We start from the raw sequence: 11,418 nt of genomic DNA, 5'->3' as shown, positions 1-11,418 counted from the left end.
GCCCCCCTAGGGCGCGCCCCCTGCCTCGTGGGCCCCTCGGTGCTCCACCGACGTACTTCTTCCTCCTATATATACACATGTACCCCCAAACGATCAGAACAGGAGCCAAAAACCTAATTCCACCGCCACAACTTTCTGTATCCATGATATCCCATCTTGGGGCCTGTTCCGGAGCTCCACCGGAAGAGGGCCGTAATCACGGAGGGCTTCTACATCATCCTAGCCTCTCCGATGAAGTGTGAGTAGTTTACCTCAGACCTTCGGGTCCATAGTTAGTAGCTAGATGGCTTCTTCTCTCTCTTTGAATCTCAATATAAAGTTCTCCCCCTCTCTTGTGGAGATCTATTCGATGTAATCATCTTTTTGAGGTGTGTTTGTTGAGACCGATGAATTGTGGGTTTATGATCAAGTCTATCTATGAATAATATTTGAATCTTCTCTGAATTCTTTTATGTATGCTTGGTTATCTTTGCAAGTCTCTTCGAATTATCCGTTTGGTTTGGCCAACTAGATTGGTAGTTCTTGCCATGGGAGAAGTGCTTAGCTTTGGGTTCGATCTTGCGGTGTCCTTACCCAGTGACAGAAGGGGCAGCAAGGCACGTATTGTATCGTTGCCATAGAGGATAACAAGATGGGGTTTATTTCATATTGCATGAATTTATCTCTCTACATCATGTCATCTTGCTTAAAGCGTTACTCTGTTTTTAACTTAATACTCTAGATGCATGCTGGATAGCGGTCGATGAGTGGAGTAATAGTCGTAGATGCAGAATCGTTTCGATCTACTTGTCACGGACGTGATGCCTATATACATGATCATGCCTAGATATTCTCATAACTATGCTCAATTCTGTCAATTGCTCAACAATAATTTGTTCACCCACCGTAGAATACTTATGCTCTTGAGAGAAGCCACTAGTGAAACCTATGGCCCCCGGGTCTATTCTCATCATATCAATCTCCATCACTTTAATCTTGCTTTGCTTTTTTACTTTGCTTTTACTTTTTACTTTGCATCTTTATACCAAAAATACCAAAAATATTATATCTATCAGATCTCACTCTCGTAAGTGACCGTGAAGGGATTGACAACCCCTAATCGCGTTGGTTGCGAGTAGCTATCGCTTTGTGCAGGTACAACGGACTTGAGCGTGGCCTCCTACTGGATTGATACCTTGGTTCTCAAAAACTGAGGGAAATACTTACGCTACTCTGCTGCATCATCCCTTCCTCTTCGGGGAAAACCAACGCAAGCTGAAGACATAGCAAGGGCCGACCTCCTATGGCGCACCCTAAGGGGGGGATTCCTACTCCTAGTAGGAGTAGGTTTCCCCCCTTCCCTAGTTGGAGTAGGAGAAGAAGGAAGAGGGAGAGGGAGAGAAGGAAAGGGGGGCTGGCCCCCCTCCCAATTCGGATTGGGCCTGGGCCGCGCGCGCCTCTCACTTGGCCGCCTCCTCGTCTCTCCCACCATGGCCCATTAAGGCCCATTAACTCCCCGGGGGGTTCCGGTAACCCCCTGGTACTCCGGAAAATGCCCGAACTTATCCGAAACCTTTCCGGTGTCCAAACATAGCCTTCCAATATATCAATCTTTATGTCTCGACCATTTCGAGACTCCTCGTCATGTCCGTGATCACATGTGGGACTCCGAACTATCTTCGGTACATCAAATCACATAACTCATAATACATATCATCATCGAACGTTAAGCGTGCGGACACTACGGGTTCGAGAACTATGGAGACAAGACGTGTGCCGCCTGTGATGGCAGTGCGAGGGCGCAAGGCCAGGCTCCGCATCAGCAAAGGGTCCCGGTGGCCACCGCGGGCTGCCGCGCTTTCACCCCTGAACTGCATAGTGTCGCCTGGCAGGCAAGTTCAAGCCAGACCTGCCTCCGTGCTACGACGGCACCCCAACCCCGTGGAGTTCCTGCAGCTCTACGAGCTGAGCATCGAGGCGGCCAACGGCGACGAGAAAGTCATGGCGAACTGGTTCCTCATGGCTCTCGAGGATGGCGCACACTCGTGGCTCCTGAACCTGCCTCCAGGCTCCATCTCTTCCTGGAATGAGATGCGCGACCGTTTCGTCGCCAACTTACAGGGCACTCGCGACCACCGTCTGGCCGCGGGTGACCTGTGCCGCGTCAAACAATAACCAGGGGAGACCCTCCAGAAGTACATCTAGCGCTTCAACAACGTTCATCTCAAGATCCCCAAGGTGACGGACGAGGCCATCATCTCTACGTTCTACGATGGCGTCCGCGACGTCAAGATGAAGGAGGAGCTCGCCATCCACGAGGAGCTGTGCACATCCCTGGAGCTGTTCAACCTGGCGACCAAATGCGCAAGGGCTGAGGAAGGGCGCCTTTCCCTTCTTGAGCTCCCAGCTACCGACCCGGAGGAGAAGAAAGCCAAGGCCAAGGACGTGAAGCACAAGGGAGCGGCCGTACTCGCGGCAGAGCCAGACACGAAGCGCGGCAGGGACCAGCCTGAGTCATCCAAGAGCAGTCGACCGTTCTGTGCCTTCCACAACGTGCACATCCACAACACCAACGATTGTCAAGAGTTTAGGGCCATTCGCGACGGACGCTTCGGTCGACGCCCCGAGCGCAACGACCGAGGCTATGGCTGAGGAGGAGGACGTGGCGCAGGACGCTGGGATGACCGCGGCCCATGCTAGGAGTGGCGTGACCAGCCTCGTGAGGACCGATGGCAGGATCAGCCTCGCGAAGGTGCCTGGAGGGATCAGCCTCATGAGGACCGTCCTCAGGGAAATGCTGGGCTTCCTCCACTGCCGCCACCACCAAGAAGGAACGACGACCACCACCAAGATGAGGGGGCTGGGGGCTTCCAGGAGCCGCGTGCTATCGCCTGCATCTTGGGCGGAGCTCAAGCCCCATTCTCACATCGTATCTTCAAGCAGTTTGCTCGCGAGGTGAACGCGGTCCTCCCCAAGCTCGAGGCTACACGCCCGCTCAGGTGGTCCAAGTGCGCTATTACCTTCAGCTCAGCAGACCAACTCAAGTGCGTGGCCACCGCTGGCGCTCTCCCGATGCTCTATTCACCCATCATCAGCAACGTGCAAGTCACCAAGACTCACATCGATGGGGGCGCAGGGCTTAACGTCCTGTCCGTCGAGATGTTCGACAACCTTTAAGTGCCCTATGATCAACTTCAGCCTACCAAGCCTTTATCAGGAGTGACCGATGGCTCCACCACCCCGATAGGACAGGTCCGCCTCCCAGTCAACTTCGGACAGCGTGACAACTACCACACCGAGCTCATCAATTTCGACGTCGCCCACATCCGTCTGTCGTACAATGCCATCCTCGGGTATCTAGCCCTGGCTAAGTTCATGGCGGTGACCCACCACGGCTACAATGTCCTCAAGATGCCAGGAAGCGGCGGGATCATCACAATCCCCTATGAAGAAAGAGACGCAGTGTGCTCCCTCGAGCGTGCCTTCCCAGCTGCAGCAATCGAAGACCCTGAGAGCAAGGGCAAGTACCCTCCTGAGGCCATCCCTAAGAAGAAGAAGCAGTTACTCCGTGCTGGGCCTCAGGAGAACGGCGCCGCAAGTGGCGCCACGTCAGGATCAGCGCCCGCACATGGGGCGCCTCCCTCTGTTGCATAGGAAAGCGCGCCCGACACGCTCCTCGGGCAAGGCTCGGGGGCTCTCTTCTGGAGGGCCCCAGACCTTGCTAACATTATGAGGGAGGCGCTCGGGCACCATTTGGAGGCATGCTTCGTGGCGCATTTCCCTCGGGAGGACACAGGGCGAGGAGCGCCCAGTGCTCAGGAGTTCATTACCAAGACCACTCAGGAACTGCAGGATGCGAGGGCCATGCGCGGCGATCGCCGCTCACCTGGAGCAGCTCCCCATCCAGGCGAGGATGCCGGGCTGCGCCTCTACATCGACGTCCCAGGGCTCAACAAGGCCGCGTCTCGGGAGCTCTTCTGGCCTTCGCGCGTGGGATGCTGCGAGGGCCCACCACACAACTACGTTCGCATTCCATTCGGCCTACCGAGCATGACATCCGCCTACCAACGCAATATGCACCGCGTCTTAGCGGCTCAGGAGGCCAGGCACCATGCAGTCCTGCCAGAGATGACGACAGTCCTCAAGGAACCGTGTCGGTGTCAAAACCGGCGGATCTTGGGCAGGGGGTTCCGAACTGTGCGTCTAGGCCGGATGGTAACAGGAGGCAGGGAACACGATGTTTTACCCAGGTTCGGGCCCTCTTGATGGAGGTAAAAACCTACGTCCTTCTTGATTAATATTGATGATATGGGTAGTACAAGAGTAGATCTACCACGAGATCAAGGAGGCTAAACCCTAGAAGCTAGCCTATGGTATGATTGTTGTATATGGAGTTGATTGCCTATGGACTACAACCCTCCAGTTTATATAGACACCGGATAGGGTTAGGGTTACACAGAGTCGGTTACAGTGGTAGGAGATCTTGAATATCCGCATCGCCAAGCTTGCCTTCCACGCCAAGGAAAGTCCCATCCGGACACGGGACAAAGTCTTCAATCTTGTATCTTCATAGTCCAGGAGTTCGGCTGAAGGTATAGTCCGGCTACCCAAACACCCCCTTATCCAGGACTCCCTCAGTAGCCCCTGAACCAGGCTTCAATGACGACGAGTCCGGCGCGCAAATTGTCTTCGGCATTGCAAGGCGGGTTCCTCCTCCAAGTCCTTCATAGAAGATTGTAAACACCAAGGGTAGTGTCCGGCTCTGCAAAATAAGCTTCCACATATTGCCATAGAGAGAATAATATTAACACAAATCAAATCTGCTGACGTATTCCGCAGCGCGTCATCACACTACGGCCAAGTCCTTTACTCGAATCGTTTTTACTTTTCCACCTCAGCATGTTTTGCGAGGCGGTTTCCTTGGCACGTCTTGTCAAAGCAGAGATCGTGTACCCCCTTTACGGGATTCTCATCAATACGGACGTGGGTAACCCAACCGCGCCATTTATCACGGCGCTTGGGAGGCAAGCGAGTTTTACTAGGCTGGTGGGGACGCACAACCGCATCCGCCCATATAAGGGGATAAGGATCCACCTTTTTACCTACGCCTTCTTCCTCCTTTGCCTATTCATCTCCTGCGCACTCGAGCTCCAGCGCCCAAGCCCGCACTTCCCACCTCAACCTTCTCCAGCAATGTCCGGAGTGGGAGGCAAGTGGATGGTCTCCTCCGTCACGGAGGGCCATGTCAAAAAGCTAAGGAAGGCCGGATACTTGTCCAAAGACATCGCGCACCGGCTTCCCGAGGAGGGGCAGCTTCTCCCCACCCCAAGGCCCCATGAGAGGGTAGTATTCCTTCCCCACTTCCTCCGTGGACTGGGTTTTCCACTCCACCCATTTGTCCGGGGGCTCATGTTTTACTATGGCCTGGATTTCCACGATCTGGCCCCAAACTTCGTCCTCAACATCTCAACGTTTATCTCGTGTGCGAGGCTTTCCTCCGCATCCGCCCCCATTTCGGCCTCTGGCTCAAGACCTTCAACGTCAAGCCCAAGGTGGTGTGCGGCAGCCAGGCGGAGTGCGGAGGCACCATGGCGGGCAAGATGGCCAACGTCCTATGGCTTGAGGGCTCCTTCGTGGAGACCCTGAAGGGGTGGCAATCGTGGTGGTTTTACATCACCGAGCCACGCGATCCGAAATGGATCGCAGCCCCCGAGTTCCGATCCGGACCCCCCACACGGCTTATGTCCTGGAAAGAGACGGGCCTGTCGTGGGGCGACGAAAAAGAGGTGACCGGACTGCAGAAATGCGTCTAGTCCCTGGTGAGCAAGCCGATCAAGCTCGTCAATGTAGTCCAGGTTATGCTCGTCCGCCGGATCCTCCCGTGTCAACAACGAGACTTTAATCTGTGGGAGTTCGACCCGGCGTAGCACCAAACCCTTAACAGGCTCTTCGACAAGACGTATGAAGACATCTGGAAGGTGCTAACCAAAGGCGCCAAGGCTCCCACATCCGCTTCCGAGGACCGCGGATACAGCTCGCGGCGTCACGCTAGCGAGGTAAGCTATTTTCACCTTTTACAGGATGTTAAGTTTTTTCATAGTTTGACTCTATGCAGGATCTAAACTCCCTCACCTTTGACAGGCTTGGCAGGCGCAGTCCGGATCGATTCACTGTCCGGCTCCCTTGCCAGAAGACCCAGCCCCTGCTCTCCTAGTGAAGCTGCTGGTTCCGGCGCCTTATGTGGTGCCGGAGAAGAAGGCCAAGAAGAAGAAGGCCACGGGGACTCGAAAGAGTATCCGTAATATGGTGGTGTCGGACTCGTCATCCGACGAGTCCGAGACGCCCTCTTCCCATGAAAACGAGGAGGAGGAAGAAGAAACCTCTCCCCCTCCAGCGGGGGGAGGAAAGAAGAGGAAGGCCGCCCCAACGGGGGAGGCCGAGGGGTCTAGGAAGAGGAAGACCCCTTCGCTGGACTACTCCCCGACGCCGAAGAGGACGAAGAGGAGTGGCCAGACAGGGCCAAGCGTCCAGCGAAATCGTAAGTTCGGATATCAGAGTAACTCATGATGTTCCTTTGTCGCGCAGCTTTCCCTAATGTCGATCATAATTATGCAGCCTGCTCCGGGCCGAACTCAACGAGTCGTCGAGCGGATCCCTGGATTCATCGGACGTGAACTCCGTTCCGCTCGCTGTCTCCCCCCACACTGTGGACGACGCCGAAGTGGCATCGCGACAAGCTCCGGGGCAGGAGGAGGTGGTCCCGGAGGAGCCGCAAGGCAACCCCCCGGACTCCAGGAGTAAAGGGGACAAGACCCCCCAGGGCTCCAAGTCCGTCTTTGAGCCGGATACCGTGCCGGAATCTTCAACAATTCCGGACCGCGGCAGGCGAACTCCTTCCAAGAGGAGCAAGCCTTCTAAGCCGGCAGCCTCCGTCCAACCGGAGGCACCGGACAATCTGCTGGAGGTGCTTGAAGGCGCCTCCATCGACGAGGAGCACCGTACTATTATGAGTACGGTGATCCAGAAGGTTCAGTCCGCCAAGAGCGGACTAACTGAAGCTTGTGCTAGCCTTCTAACAGGCTTCGAGGTAAGTAAAAATATGTAAAAATATTACCGCATAGACAGTAGCCCCTGATGCTCTGTTTGGCGTTCAGAAAGAAAAGCCGAATAGAGGATCTATGAAATTTCGCAGGAGTCTAACAATAAAGAGTCAATATGCGTATGCAGGCTTCGCTGCTATCCACTGCCGCACTGACGGCGGAGGTGGGTGTCCTGAAACAGGACCTCGAGCGGACCGAGCAAGAGCTCGGCCTGGCCAAGCGGCAGCTCGAGGAAAAAGAAGGTAAGAAGTACCTTATAGAAAAAGTGCCTATAGAGAGGCGTGATTGCAAAAAATAACATGATTGTACTGCTTATTGTAGGGGCCACGACTGAGGTGGCGACCCTCAAGCAGGCGCTATCCGAGGCCGAAAGGAAAACGGCCGCGGAGTGCACCGAGCGAGAGAAACTTGGGGCTCAGGTCGGCGAGGTGCAGCAAGAGCTTCAGGCTCTCATGAAAAAACATGATAGTTTGGAGCTTGAGTCAAAGACCCAAGCGTCCGAGCTCGCGGCGTCCCTTGAGACTGCCAAGTTTGCCAAGGCCGAAGCCCAAAAGGCCCTCCAAGAGTTGGAGGAGATGAGGAAGATAGCAGCGGGTAAGGCATTCTTCATGCAAAGCAGAAATATAAAAGTAAACTACTTGTTACTTACCCGAATCCGGAGCTCTCCAGGGGCATTCGCAGATCTTCCCCGCAGTGTATCCGACGCCGCCGCATTTTACCGAGCCGAAGAGGGCAGCTCGACGGAGAAGGTGTTCTGGTCTCAGTATGCTGAGGCCGGACACCCTGTGCCCCTGAGCGACCAGCTGAAACAGCTGGTCGAGCTCCACAAGGCGGCCGAACAGGCCATGAAGGGCTTCATAGTTTGGCTGTGGCCCGAAGAGGCCCTGCCTGGGAGCTACTTCGGGCTGGTGCGGCGGCTGGTGGAGGCCTGTCCAAGGCTCGAGGTCATCAAGCGGTCCGTCTGCATCGAAGGAGCCCGTAGGGCCCTTGCCCGTGCAAAGGTGTACTGGGGTAAGCTGGACGGTGAGAACCTTGTGAGGGATGGGCCGCCGCCGGGGAAGGAGCATCGCAATCCCGAGAACTACTATAAGGATGTTCTTGCGGATGCCCGCCTTGTGGCAGATGAATGTACCAAGGATGTAATTTTTGAATGAACTCGCTCGTGTTTATCCTGTGCGCTGAAAACTTGTTCATAGGCGCTAAGCAATGCTTGTTGAATTTAAAATATTATTTTCTGTGCGGCCGTTTATCAAAAATTGAGAGATGGCCAGTCGTCAGCTTCTGCCCCCATGCCACTAGTGCTGGGGTGTTTGGGATAAACCTAAGCGCTCTTTTTCCCATAGTTGGGTCCTTCGAGGGAGGCGCTCAGCATAACGAACCAGTCAATCGGACTATAATGCTTGAACACTCTCACTTAGCCATAGAACTTTATAATTTTAAATTTCGGCGAAGCCCCTAGTTCGGAAGACCGAGTTCGGGGCGCTATCCACGCCTTGGCCAGACAAATCCGGCTCCTCGCTCGAAGCGGCATAAGTCTTTAGGGACTCGAAAAACCTCTTGAACAGTGACCGGTCTCTCGCCTCATCATGACAGTCAGTTTTAGCTTTCTCCACTGAGGTGCTTAACCCAGCTCAACCGGGGCACAATCGCAGTGGTTCTCCTAGTGCTACCTTAGCCGATATAGCGGAACGTAAGGCACCAAAACATAGGAGCCGGGCAAACCCAACTATTGACCCAAATCATGATTCGGAGCCGATGCATATAGTGCTATAAGTTCGGAGTGCCGCACTTGTGAAAGTGTACGGACTTCTCACGCCATATTGAAGGGTACTGAAGCCCCTGGCGTATTTGCCGTACCACCGTGTACGGGTGCAACATGTCATTAATGAACATATATAAAAGAGAGTAATGCAGAAAATAGACAAAGGCTATGCATTGTTTATAGAGAGGCTATTTATCAAAGCCGAATGATACAAATAGTGCGGTAAGCAAAAGATATTGGACTAGTTAGTATGTCCTGACCAGGGGCAGGCCGCGGAATTGTATTTAAAACAGGTATACCGCTCGTAACAGAGACCACCTGGGAGTTCCATAATGCGGCATGGCTTGTCTGCCTCCCTGGAGCTTGCATCGTTTGTGCGGCAGTCGAATTGCCGAACAGGTCGTCCGAAGTATGGAGTCTTGAAAGTAAGAAAAAATTAAAAAAAGAATCCGGTAGCCCCTAGTACGTTTTAAGCCGTATTTTGGGCCTGCCGTTACTGTGCCCCTTCCCCTGTGCCCATGGTATTTCAAGGGCGTAGTTATGTACGCGAGGTACTGGTTTCGCTATGTCGCGAAAGCTGGGGTTGGGGCCGCATTGCTACGCTTGCTCAGAGTGTGCCAGGCGGTCCTGCTGTGGGCTACTCCAGGCGCGCTTGGCAGTGTCTGGCTTTTTAATGGCCGGACTGGAGAATTGCCTGAGAAGGCTACTTTGTACCTCCGCTGTGAGAGCCGCCGTATGCTCCTCCGTATGGAGGGAGCGTTCGGTGTTTCCATTGACCGTAATTACTCCTCGAGGGCCTGGCATCTTGAGCTTGAGATATGCGTAGTGCGGCACCGCATTTAACTTTGCGAATGCGGTTCGTCCGAGCAGGGCGTGATAGCCACTGCGAAACGGGACTACATCAAAGATTAACTCTTCGCTTCGGAAATTGTCCGGGGATCCGAAGGCCACGTCAAGTGTTACTGAGCCTGTACAGTTGGCTTCTACACCTGGTATAACGCCTTTAAAGGTCGCTTTTGTGGGCTTAATCCTTGAGGGATCTATGCCCATTTTCCGCACTGTATCCTGATAAAGCAGGTTCAGGCTACTGCCGCCGTCCATGAGGACTCTTGTGAGATGAAATCCGTCGATGATTGGGTCGAGAACCAATGTGGCGAAGCCGCCATGACGGATGCTAGTGGGATGGTCCCTTCGATCAAAAGTGATCGGGCAGGAGGACCATGGGTTGAACTTTGGGGCGACTGGCTCTATCGCGTATACGTCCCGTAGCGCACGCTTCCGCTCCCGCTTGGGAATGTGGGTTGCTTATATCATGTTCACCGTCCGCACTTGTGGGGGAAAGCCCTTCTGTCCATTGTTGTTCGGCGACTTGGGTTCCTCGTCGTCGCTGTGCAGCCCCTTGTCTCTGTTTTCGGCCCTTAACTTTCTTGCCTGCTTGAACACCCAACAATCCCTGTTAGTGTGATTGGCTGGTCTTTCGGGGGTGCCATGTATCTGGCACAAGCGATCGAGTATTCGGTCCAAACTGGACGGGCCCTGAGTATTCTTTTTGAATGGCTTTTTCTGCTGACCGGATTTATAGCCTTTGAATCCGGCATTGACTGCCGTGTCTTCATTGCTGTCGTTGTTAACGCGGAGTTTTTGCTTATTTCGATGTGTCCTGCCACTTTTGTCCTTGGTATCCAAATTACCAGGGTTCTTTGATAAGTTGTTACTGCGAGCTAGCCAGCTGTCTTCTCCCGCGCAAAAGTGGGTCATGAGTGTTGTGAGGGCTGCCATGGATTTCGGCTTTTCCTGTCCCAGGTGCCGGGTAAGCCACTCGTTGCGGATGTTATGCTTGAAGGCTGCTAGGGCCTCTGTGTCCGGACAGTCGACTATCTGGTTTTTCTTTGTTAGGAACCGTGTCCAGAATTGTTTGGCCGATTCCTCTGGCTGCTGAATTATGTGGCTTAAGTCGTCGGCATCCGGCGGTTGCACGTAAGTGCCCTGGAAGTTGTCGAGGAATGCGGCTTCCAGGTCCTCCCAAGAACCGATTGAGTCTGCTGGCAAGCTGTTAAGCCAATGCCGGGCCGGTCCTTTAAGTTTGAGCGGGAGGTATTTGATGGCGTGTAGATCATCGCCGCGTGCCATGTGGATGTGAAGGAGATAATCCTCAATCCATACCGCCGGATCTGTTGTGCCATCGTATGATTCGATGTTTACGGGTTTGAAACCCTCTGGGATTTTATGATCCATTACTTCATTCGTGAAGCATAGCGGGTGTGCGGCGCCTCTATACTGGGCTATATCACGACGCAGCTCGGAAGAGCTATGTCTGTTGTGTTCAGCCCGGCCGGATTTGTTGTATCCGGAGTGAAGATTGTTGTCACATGCCGTAGGGCGCCTGCGCGATCCGTAGATCGATCTTGTTTGTCTTGCCTTATCCTCTAGTATGTCTCGCAGGTCGGGCGCATTTTCCCGTGCCTTAGTTGAGCGGCGTCGGGGCATGGCTTGGGTGGAGGGCCGAGAGGCCTCTCTGTCGCGGCCGCGAGGTGGCCGGTCTGCCATGTCATGCGTTGGTGATGTAGGTGCTTCCTC

General features: G+C 54.1%; 1 pseudogene; it reads left to right on the top strand.

Moving 5' to 3' along the window:
- Positions 1–1,980: 1,980 nt before the first annotated feature.
- LOC147959246 (uncharacterized) lies at positions 1,981–3,633 on the top strand (annotated as a pseudogene).
- The last annotated feature ends 7,785 nt before the right edge of the window (positions 3,634–11,418 follow it).

This window comes from Triticum urartu, chromosome 7A (genome assembly GCF_056163025.1).
Source record: "Triticum urartu cultivar PI428250 chromosome 7A, HENAU_Tu73, whole genome shotgun sequence".
Taxonomy (NCBI): domain Eukaryota; kingdom Viridiplantae; phylum Streptophyta; class Magnoliopsida; order Poales; family Poaceae; genus Triticum; species Triticum urartu.
The sequence above is the reverse complement of the archived record's forward strand: the minus strand, read 5'-3'. Positions and strand labels throughout refer to the sequence as shown.